Source organism: Nothoprocta perdicaria, unplaced genomic scaffold (assembly GCF_003342845.1).
Source record: "Nothoprocta perdicaria isolate Ctin4 unplaced genomic scaffold, notPer1 scaffold_256, whole genome shotgun sequence".
NCBI lineage: Eukaryota > Metazoa > Chordata > Aves > Tinamiformes > Tinamidae > Nothoprocta > Nothoprocta perdicaria.
In genome coordinates this window covers 409,465-419,598 of record NW_020455484.1, presented here as the reverse complement: position 1 = coordinate 419,598, position 10,134 = coordinate 409,465, and the positions used below count along the sequence as shown (strand labels likewise).

Genomic DNA, 10,134 nt, shown 5'->3' with positions numbered 1-10,134 from the left:
AAGTATTTCAGGACATACAGGTGGTAGGATTTTTATTTATTCTGTTTCCTGACAAGAAGAATGTATGAGCACTTACAGATGAAATGTCTGTGTGCATGTTTCATATTAATTTATGGAGAGTAGTTATGTGCAGCCTTGACATTTGTTTTCTGTGTCTACTAGTGCCAGGAAATTCGAGCCTTTGAATGTTTATAAAAAATGAGCACGCATGCAGACAATGCTGACAGAGGAAGATCTTCTTTGAAACCTGCCTATTTACACACTTCTTTTGAACTTCTCCATTGACCCTTTTTCAGCGCTTTTTAATCTGGGAAAGTTATCCTCAAGAGGTCATAGGCAACTCAACTGTCAAATAAAGCAGAGACACTGCAAAGATGGTTCCCTGCAAGGCATGGAGCCTRAGACTCACTGAAATGTGCAAGGAGAAATTTTTAAGAGTTCTAACCACAACATAAGGTCTAATAAAAGAATCATTCTCCAGGCAGCAATGAAGACCCATGACAAATGGGACCCTCTATCTCCACCAATTACTAGAAGACCAAGTTCAAAAGAAAATACTCATATAAGAACCAGCCCAGTGGAACTGTCTTTTGTTTCTGTTTCTTTGGATGGCAGCAAGGTGGTATAGAAGTCTTCAGTTAAGGCAGCCTAAAACTCAGGATCAACTGCTTCACCAAAGTAACCATGATGTCAGAAAATAYGTGCAGAAGCATCAAAACTTGTTTGTTCTGCATAGCGCTTGGAAATTCCTTCCTGATAGTGGTCTCTGGGAGAATAAGTAAATTTCTGTTTCTACAAAGCTGGATTTCAGAAGTGACCACTCCAACACCTCTTACCATTTTGAAGGGCTCAAATACCTTATCCTCAGGGGGAGGCAAGAGAAATCCAGAACACAGACAGAGAGGAGACTCTTCCAGAAAGAAAAGTAAGCTCTTTGGAATGTCCTATCCAGTAGATCTTCTCCATGGGAGATACTCAAGGAAGGAAAGCAAAAAGTCAGGCATATATCTTTTGCTCCTTTGCAAATGACTGCTGAGCATTAGAGAGGATATTCATTTGTCAAGGAGAACTCCAAGGTCATCAGATCATCATAGAAGTGTAATGCATGGACATTTATCACCTACTGAGTTATAGTTTGTCCAAGCCTGATTCTCTTAATACCAACCAAAAGTGACTTGAAACATCTAGTCAGGGTATTAGGCCATTGGTGTCCTCTCGCTTCTGAGAATAAGAACAGAGAGGAAGTGTTTCCTGAAGCTGTTTGTTTCCTTATCAGGTGCTTTAATGGAGCAGAATAATTCCATTATTCTGTCCAGAAAGGACAGGCAGTCTATCTTGTCTTTCTCAAGTCTATTTGCTTGTTCATAATTTGCAGTAATGATCTTGAAAAAGCTGGTATAGTTTAGAGCCTGGGAATCTTCAGAAAGGCGATACATTGCTAGCTTAAGCAGGTCACCCTGAGAGATCCCATCACACAGTGCAAAAGGCCTGTAAGCACATTTCTATTCTACCTCATATCCCAAGCTTGTGTCAGTCTAAGTTTGTCACAACAGCAATTTATTCACAACCTTAAAATTTCAGCCGCACCTTGGCACCCAGTGACCATGGTTGCCTTGGATGCAAAAAGAGATGGCAGAAACATTTCAATGAAATGTAAACTTGCTTCGATGAAAGAAACAGCATCAGAATGAAACAGAGAGGAGGATGCTATGTTATGCAAGACATCCAGGAAAGAAAGTATATAGAGCACTAGCAGCATTCCACTAGGCAAATAGACCTACATGTGTTGTTTCAGACACTGGTAGTACATCACAGCATAGTGATATCGTAATTGCCTTCTGGTCAACATCTGGAGCTACTATTCAGCCAAGAGACAGCTCACAAGGTGCTTACACTGTACAGCAGGAAATGGCTGACTGGAAGTTAGGATTTCACTATAGACATGGACCACAAGAGTGACCTGGAAGAGTTTCAAACAGATCATATCAGCACCTGCACCCTCTAAATATTTTTTCAGCTGGATAAGTAGGCTCAATACAGAGAGGTTCCAAAGGTAACATATGTCCTGGTGAGTTCCTCTGCATCTAAACTTCTTGAAGGTTTGTTCTCCTGCCTGATCTGCCTCACTGGTTGCACCCTGCACAGTCACATTCCTTTCTCCCTGAGACTTGTGTTGATGGATCCCCCAAGACTTTTTGTTTCARGTGTACCACTATGAAACATCATTGCAGAAAATTACATGACATCATTCAGCAAGGGACAAAGATCAAACAGCCACATTGGAAGTCAGCTTGTAACATCATACTGTGTGATTCCTACAAAGGGTTCTAATATTGGGAATAATGTAAGGAACTGCCATAACAGCAATCTGACAATTTAGTGTTGCTATGCAACTTGCGTTGTGAACAGACTTTTGCGGTTGCTTCTTGTTTGTTCATTGAATGTGCAGTAACAGTGTCTGGCAATCTTCCCTCCACATCACTTTACCTAAAGCAGCAAGAATTCATGTGCAGCCTCTTCCACCATGGTGTTCTCTTCCAGCCAGCAGTCTCTGAGCAAAATGAGACAGTCACCAAAAATGCTTTTTCCAAACCACTCCTCCTTTTGTGCCACACTCACATATATTACTACTTACCTTCACACACRTTTTTCCTTTCCTCTGTCTGGTCTTCCTCTTCTTCCTCCTTTCCTAGACTAAGGTCATCATGTTGTAAAAGGAAAGCTCTGAAAACTTTTCCCTTGCCATGTCCCAGCTCTCATCAAACCAGTTCACGCTCTTTTCTAACTTCCTTTAAGGAACATAAGGTTCCTTCAGACCTTTATCTTTCTTCTACCTTTTTCTATAGATTCATTCAACTCTTGTTATTCACCTGCTCTGCTATTGCTTGATACTGTCTCAACGTTTTGGCTACTTTCAGCCCAAAGCTGAAATTCAAGCCATTCAAGCAATGATGCCTCCTATTCTTTCCTTGGGACTCTGACAGTCTAACAAAACTTACTATTTAGGGAAGCTTACCTGCTAATCTCCCTTCCTGTAAACTGACTGCTCATAGTGATACTTCTTTGTGCCATCCTCATGAGCTCTGCTTTAGGTTCTGGTATCTCTTGAATATCAAGGTGATGGCAATTCTGCATCTCTATTAACCACTGCTCATTCCCTATAATGCTTTGATATCACTTCCCAAACAACCCATGCTGTCCTCACTCATTGTTGCCTTTCTCTGAATTTCTTTGCTTTCTCCACTAAGTTTTGTGGTGTTGCTTGTGTGATGTTCAATAGCTGCAGCTCAGAGTTGGCTATATTTAAGTGGTAGGAGGCTGAACACAGAGAACTGAAACCCCATATAATGTTGTTAGAAATGAGAACAAGTAAAAGCGGGTATGTCATGCATGGCATCTCCAGAAAAACATCTTTGCAAATGTGTATCTGTACAGCATTGCGGAGATAGGGTTTACATTGTACAGTGGAGAAAAGGAGCTCACTAACATTAGAGATTTGCAGTCCATATTGATATTTCACAATTGTGCATCTGTCTGCAGAACAGCTTTGGAGCTCTCGAAGTCACTGCATTAAAAAAAAAGGAAAGAGAAATCAATAACTTCACTCACCCTTTTACCACATCTCAGAGGGTGGAGGAGGAGAATGTCATAACAGCTCACATTAGTGTGAAAATTTTAATCGAAACAGTTTTCAACCAGCAAATACTATTTGGATAAAATCAACATTTTTTCCCAAAATGAAAGTGAATGAAAAATCTCCATGGACAAGGAACTTCAAATATATTTTTCTATATTCTGTACACTCTTTTCTATATGCTGCTATTAGCCTAGAATCAGGTTTCGGGGATATTTAAAAAAAAAAATGGATCCTTAAATAGTATCCAGAATGGTTTTTTTCTTACTTCTTCTTCAGCATGCAAAAATCTCAATTATTTCATTCAGCAAAGACCAATAAAGCTTGTACCACTTTTTGTAGAAAATTCATTAATTATTACTTGGTAGCAAAATCACTTAATGGTTTTGAAAATAAAACAAAAGATTACTTGTACTAAATTACATAACAGAATATTTAATTATGAAATTCACAGTATGCTAGGATCACTGGTAGGATTGCATAACATGCCCTCTTATGAGACTTGATTTGGTATAACATAATTCTTCACTACAACAGACATGTGAAACTGTATCAAATTTTAACTACATTTCAAAGGAAAATGTCAGCTTTTAAAAAAATCATCTAATTGAATTGTTCATAGTGTTCAGTTCTTAGGAAGTAATTGAAAACAGCATTTTTACCATTAAGAATAATAACCTTTAAAATAATTTTTGAAATTTCCTTCAAAATGTACTTTTTGAATTTCAGCTAGTTCTCACTTAACCTATGATTCATTCTTTTTACTAATTCTTAATCTCCCTATTTGGAATAATTTTAAGGCTTTGTCTGAAGCAATCCTCATAAATATAGCATGCACTTCATCTTGGTTGGCTCTACCAGCATTTGTCGCTAGACAAACCAGATCAAGCTCCAGTTTTTCTCAGTACTCATTTTCAGTTCAAGTTAGTATTTTTTATAGCTATTTTGGTAGTTCTCAAAATTATCCCAATTGGGATATATGAATGAAGGTAAATAAAGTCTGGATAAATTAAATGCATCTTCCAACCCAATCACATCTAGGAACTAGAAAAAAATCTCACCACTGCCCTGCTCACAAAATCCTGTAGTAGAGAAGACTTTGGATGGGACAGATAGGTTTCCATCCCTCCACTCATCTCATTCTGCACCTGGAGAACTCAGACTTTCCTTTCTATCATGTGCAAGCACGAAGGAGAGCAAAAGGTCTCCCTTCCCAAAGCCAAGTGATCTGYTCTTAGTGCCTTCACTCTCTATAGTGAAACTGCAGCCCAAGGCCTCCACCTAGTGTCTGTTGGCAAGGTCGACATGCCACCCTGGCTGCTAAACTTTTTGGATGAAAATGTGGGATGGTAGTGGATGCTGAAGCTTAAAGAACAGAAATTTGCTTTTTGGGGGGAACTGGAATATGTACAATACAAAAGCGAGTATCAGCCCATCATGTGACACTCATGTCGTGTATGCAGTCACCCTGACCTCAAACAGCAAGTTCTGGTTTTCTTTCAGAGAACATTTTTTTTCTCTCCATACAGACTATGTTAAAAGCCAAGGCTTTAGGAGGTTGCAACACAAAAGACCAGGATAAGAGAAGCTTGATGGATTTCGTAGTATTGCTTCCTCCAAGAAAACTCTCCCAGGCCCAAGAATATCTTCTTAAGCTTGCCTTAGAGCACTGCTTTTAGTCCACAGTCAGCTGCCAAAAACAACTTAAGGACTTTTTAACACTTCAATTCCTGCTTATTGGAGAGACACTTAAAAATCAGGCCTGCCCTCTAGAAAAGATACAATGATATGCAGGAACATTCTTGCCCACTGGTGCTTAACTCCTTCATTTCATAGACAAGGTGGGACTTGAGCCAGCCAAAGACTCAAGGATTCTGTCACCAATTATTTCTGCCAATGCCTTCTTGCATTTCCAACAGGAGAATGTGTATTTGCTGTTGGACTTCTATTTTCTCGAAGGCAACTAAAGCTGTGCAATTTTGGCAGCTGTCAAAGCACAGGAAGCAGCAGCCTTTCTGTTCAGTTCAGATTGAGCTCAGTCGCCTGTGTGAAGAATTTTACTGTTGCCTTCCAAAGAAAGACTTCATGTTACAGTCAAATAATAAACAGAATAGGTAAAAACTCACCCTCAGAACTGTGCTCAACCTTCTCTGCTGAATGTAGGATTAAAAAAACTCTTAGATAAGTATTTCCAAGACAGAAGCCTGTTTTGCAGAGGTTTTTGCCAGTTTTAGAAAGTCTTTCTTAATCTCTTTGCTTCAGCCATTTTGCATCAAAACTTGTACTTCTCTGTGCTTTCATTTATGGAAGCTATAGGCCATGTCCTCCCCCCAACACCTCTCCTTATCCTTAGTCAGGTAAATGGGTGTGTGTAAATGTAGATACATACACACSTGTTCAAGAGAAAAATCTGTTAAGATGAGGTCAAAGTTCATAACTTGGTCCTGGAGCTTTTTAAAATATGGAACTGCACTTGGAAACTGGAATCCCTGAAAACCATAAAAACCTTCTGAGTCTTGACACCTAATCCAGCCACTTCCCTGAGTTCCCACTATCCTRTTTCTCTCATTTACCAAAGCTCATCCTCCCTCAGTTTCCCAGCTGCTGCATCTTTTGTCTGACAAGCATCTGAAATTTAGGGTATATTTTGTAGAGCTTAGAGCCCATTTTAGCTGTATCTATCTAAGCATAAAGGTAAAAGGGAAAGGAGAGGCCACTGATGGAAGAAATGATTGGAAAAGATGAWTCCACTTTGCCCCTTGGGGGATGATGAAGGCAGTGTGAAATACAGACAGTTCAGCATCCTGCTAGCATGAGACCACCAGACTCCTCTGCTGGAGCTGCAGCTCCACCACTTGTACAAGCTATACGGTAAATATGGAGAGAGCATTTTACTGACGTCACCATCCAGCATTACTTAGAACAGGGCTAAGCACAATGCAGTAAGAACTGCCTCCAAGCTATTCTATTTATATTCCTACCAGAGCTACCATTGGCACAGTCACCCTGCTGCTGAAATCCTGACCCTGCGCTGCCACAGCCCAGAGAAGATCGGTCTGGATTGTTTGAGAATTTGGCATGTCTTCATACCAGTAAAAGCAGCATTGGTAGGGGGTGGAGTGTGCTATTTGCACAGGACCTGCGTCAGGATTGGCATTCAGTGAATAGCAAGACATATGAAGGCATTTTATCCCAATATAGAGAATAACGCATCTTCCTCTGCGTTGCTGGTGGTAACTTTGGCAGTCCAAGGAACAATGGTAATTGCTTGTTACTGTGGAAACAAGACCTCCAGAAATAACACTAATGATCCAGCAGGGTCGTGGGAGAAACACAAGCATACTGTCTCTTGCAAACACACATGGTTTGCCTGCACACAAAGAGAGAGAACTCTGGGGAGAAGATCAATTTGTTTAAATGCAACAGCACCCAGCAGAGCCTCTACTCATCCCCCTTGCCAGTCTGAGCCCCAATACAATTTCAGCGACTTGAAAAAGATGAGGTAACTTGCGTAATCATTGCTTTTCACTTCCCTGGCTAACTTAAAATTTCTGTTTGATTGGTAGATGCTCCCTTTGGAGGAGCCACCTCTGTCGTGTATGCAATACACCTGAAGGAAAGGTGCCTCTGGTGAGAAAAAAATATTCTTATGAATTCCCTTACCCAGTTTACAGACACAAGGGAAACTCGTAATTTGGGGGATATGCCTGTAGTAATCTGAATGTGAGGTACTTTTCCTCACATTCAGTGAGGAATACATACAGTCTGTTGGTGAGCCATGATTCCACCCAAAGCAAGATGAAAGGAAGAAAACATATAGCAGAAAAGGGAAAGGATGTATGAAATACCACAAAGGTTACTGCAGCCTCAGCACACCATGTCCTTTTCCTCTTTGAGGCTCTGCCTCCCTTGGCAAAGAAAGGATGGTATAAACAGAGTGAGATAGTGGACGGCAACCTGTGAACACAGCTATTTCATGCCCTGCCATTCTTCTGTACTGTGAAGTCTCCAAAATGCTGCTTTCTGCCCTCAGGCCCTATTAACACAACAGCATGGTGGAAGGCTACATATTTACAGTCAGCTCAGCCTCATGTGCTACGTGCCAAGACGTGGACTTCGTGCTCAAACTGCCATAAAGGAGACTTCCCTCTGCCCACCAATGACTCTGAGGCCTATAAGTTTTCACCAGACTTACAAAAGAAGTGTTTTACCCTTGAGAAGGGCGGGTAAGGGTTGGCAGTAGAATAGCATATGTGTGCGTCCTACCATTACTGCCTTGCTGTTATGCTTCATGAGGAGGCTTTGCAGTATCTCCAGTGTCCACTGAATGCTTCCTGCCAATTCAGAAGGAGCCAAATGAGGTTCATTAACAGCATCCTTCACAAACAATTTTGGCTATGTCAGGCAGTTCATGGGGCTAAATACCATCTCAGAAAGCTCAGAAGATAAACATTTATGTCTGTAATCTCCCCCTCAGGGCTTTTATTCTTAAAGATGTACTTCCAGCATGTTCAAATACACACACTGATCCCAAGATAATGGGGCCTTAGCATAACGTATGGGCCAACTGCTTGTTTGCTTTCTAAAAAATCTACTTATGACTGAGATATGGAAATCATAGGGGAAAGATGGAAGTGGATATACTTCATTAATGACAGCTGCTGTGGCAGGCGAGGAGCTTCTCAAACAGGAAAGAAACAAGTAGGGTCACCGCCTTGCTTATTACCAAACTCCCTCTAATTATTTATTATTACAGTTGCACCATGAAGCTTCATTTAAAATCTGTGCAGAATAAGAAGCAACTCCAGTGACTGCCATGCTGTATAGCCAAAGAGCAAAAGGATGAGAAGAAAGACTGTGCTGTGCTGTCTGCAGACAAGCACATGAGGCATAAAGGAGTACAGTGACTCACCAGCGTCATCTCAGGAGTTTGTGGCAGAGCAAGTACTACACTAATAGCAACTTCAGTCTACACAGTCTTTGTCCAGAGCTTTAATCATAAACTCCTCCTTTTTTCTTACAACCTAAAATACAGCAAAARAACATGGGTAAGCAGTGGGAAGTGGTTTAATACATAAAATGGAAAATAGTAATTACAAGTTAAGTGATCAACACGGTGACATCTCACTTAAATAATATTGCATTGACATAACATTGTGGGTTCTCGGCAGTTTTAATCATTTTATTTGCTAAAGTCTTAATGCACATTTATGTCAGTTTTTTTCTTTCCCCTTCAAATATACAAAAGAAAAAAAAAGACTATTACAGGTCCCAAGTCATTCCCAGACACAGATGTCAAACAAAACAAAATAAAAAATAGGTTTATATTAAAGCCAATAAATGAGCAACCAATTTTATGATGCTGAGTTGCTGAGACCCTAATTCAAGGTTTTTGTGTTTCCCCAGCAACAAAGGGGCTTTCACAGGCACTCCAGCACAACATGGTCCTAGTGAGCCCGGCAGGCTCAGAGCTAGGTAAAGACGGAGCCAGTTGAATAAGGAAATAAATTGCACCGAATACTCTTTCATTCAAAGAAAGAAAAAGAGAGTTTAAATCCATATTGGCCTCCCTCTGGTCTGGTTATGTGAGGTGCTGCCCAGTGCAAGAGGAGGAGAGAAATGAAATCCAATTTGGATAATGATTTCAGAGGCCACACATTTGCCTAGAGCACCCCGACCCTCCAAATTCAGGAGGTTGCCATGGCAGCAAATTTCAGCTGTAGGTAAGAAGAAAATGTTTCTATATGAAAGCCATTTTGCAGAAGCATAAAAGCCCAAAGATTAAGCCCTACTGCACAGTTTAGAATTCTTGTTGCCACATAGTCACAACTAGATGAGTGTCTCATCTCAGGAACGAAATGCAAATAAACTGCTTTTGTTTTAATTCATATGGTGTCCTAATCTCTGTACACTGAAATAACACTCCCCAATTTGGGAAAAAAAATAAAAATAAAAATAAAAATAAAAATAAAAATAAAAATAAAAATAAAAATAAAAATAAAAATAAAAATAAAAATAAAAATAAAAATAAAAAAGAAGTAGCTATTCGTTTGCCTCCAAATTGCATCTGAGGGAGTTATTAATACTTTTGATTCTCAGAAAATAGAGGTATTCTTCATCTATTTCTTCTAATACAGGTATACTTGCCCGATCACAAACCAGAAACAAATTACCTTAAACCATGTCTGGCTCCCATTCGTAGAACTTAAGCATGGTGAGTCCAAACAGAGCCCAGACCAGAAACAAATTACCTTAAACCACGTCTGGCTCCCATTTGTAGCACTTTAAGCATGGTGAGTCCAAACACCAGCCCACCAAGGCACAGTGCAGGGGGCACAAACAGGGCTCTTGTTACAGGTTTCCCCTCTCAGTAATTTCAGCAAAGATTGTGGCCAAATGTTCCTGCATTCTCCAGGCCTAAATGACACATCAGTTAATGAAAGCCACGAGAGCAAATCCCCTCAGCTCCCATTCTGGGATATCAAGGTAATCAGTGGGGA

At 40.3% G+C, this 10,134-nt stretch overlaps 1 long non-coding RNA gene across 1 annotated transcript; it reads right to left on the bottom strand.

The window, feature by feature from the left end:
- Window positions 1-3,393: 3,393 nt before the first annotated feature.
- LOC112948199 lies at window positions 3,394-8,755 on the bottom strand. Its single transcript, XR_003249561.1, has 2 exons — window positions 8,547-8,755; window positions 3,394-3,565 (listed from the first exon to the last, which is right to left on the bottom strand). It is a non-coding gene; the product is annotated as an uncharacterized LOC112948199 (long non-coding RNA).
- Window positions 8,756-10,134: the final 1,379 nt, after the last annotated feature.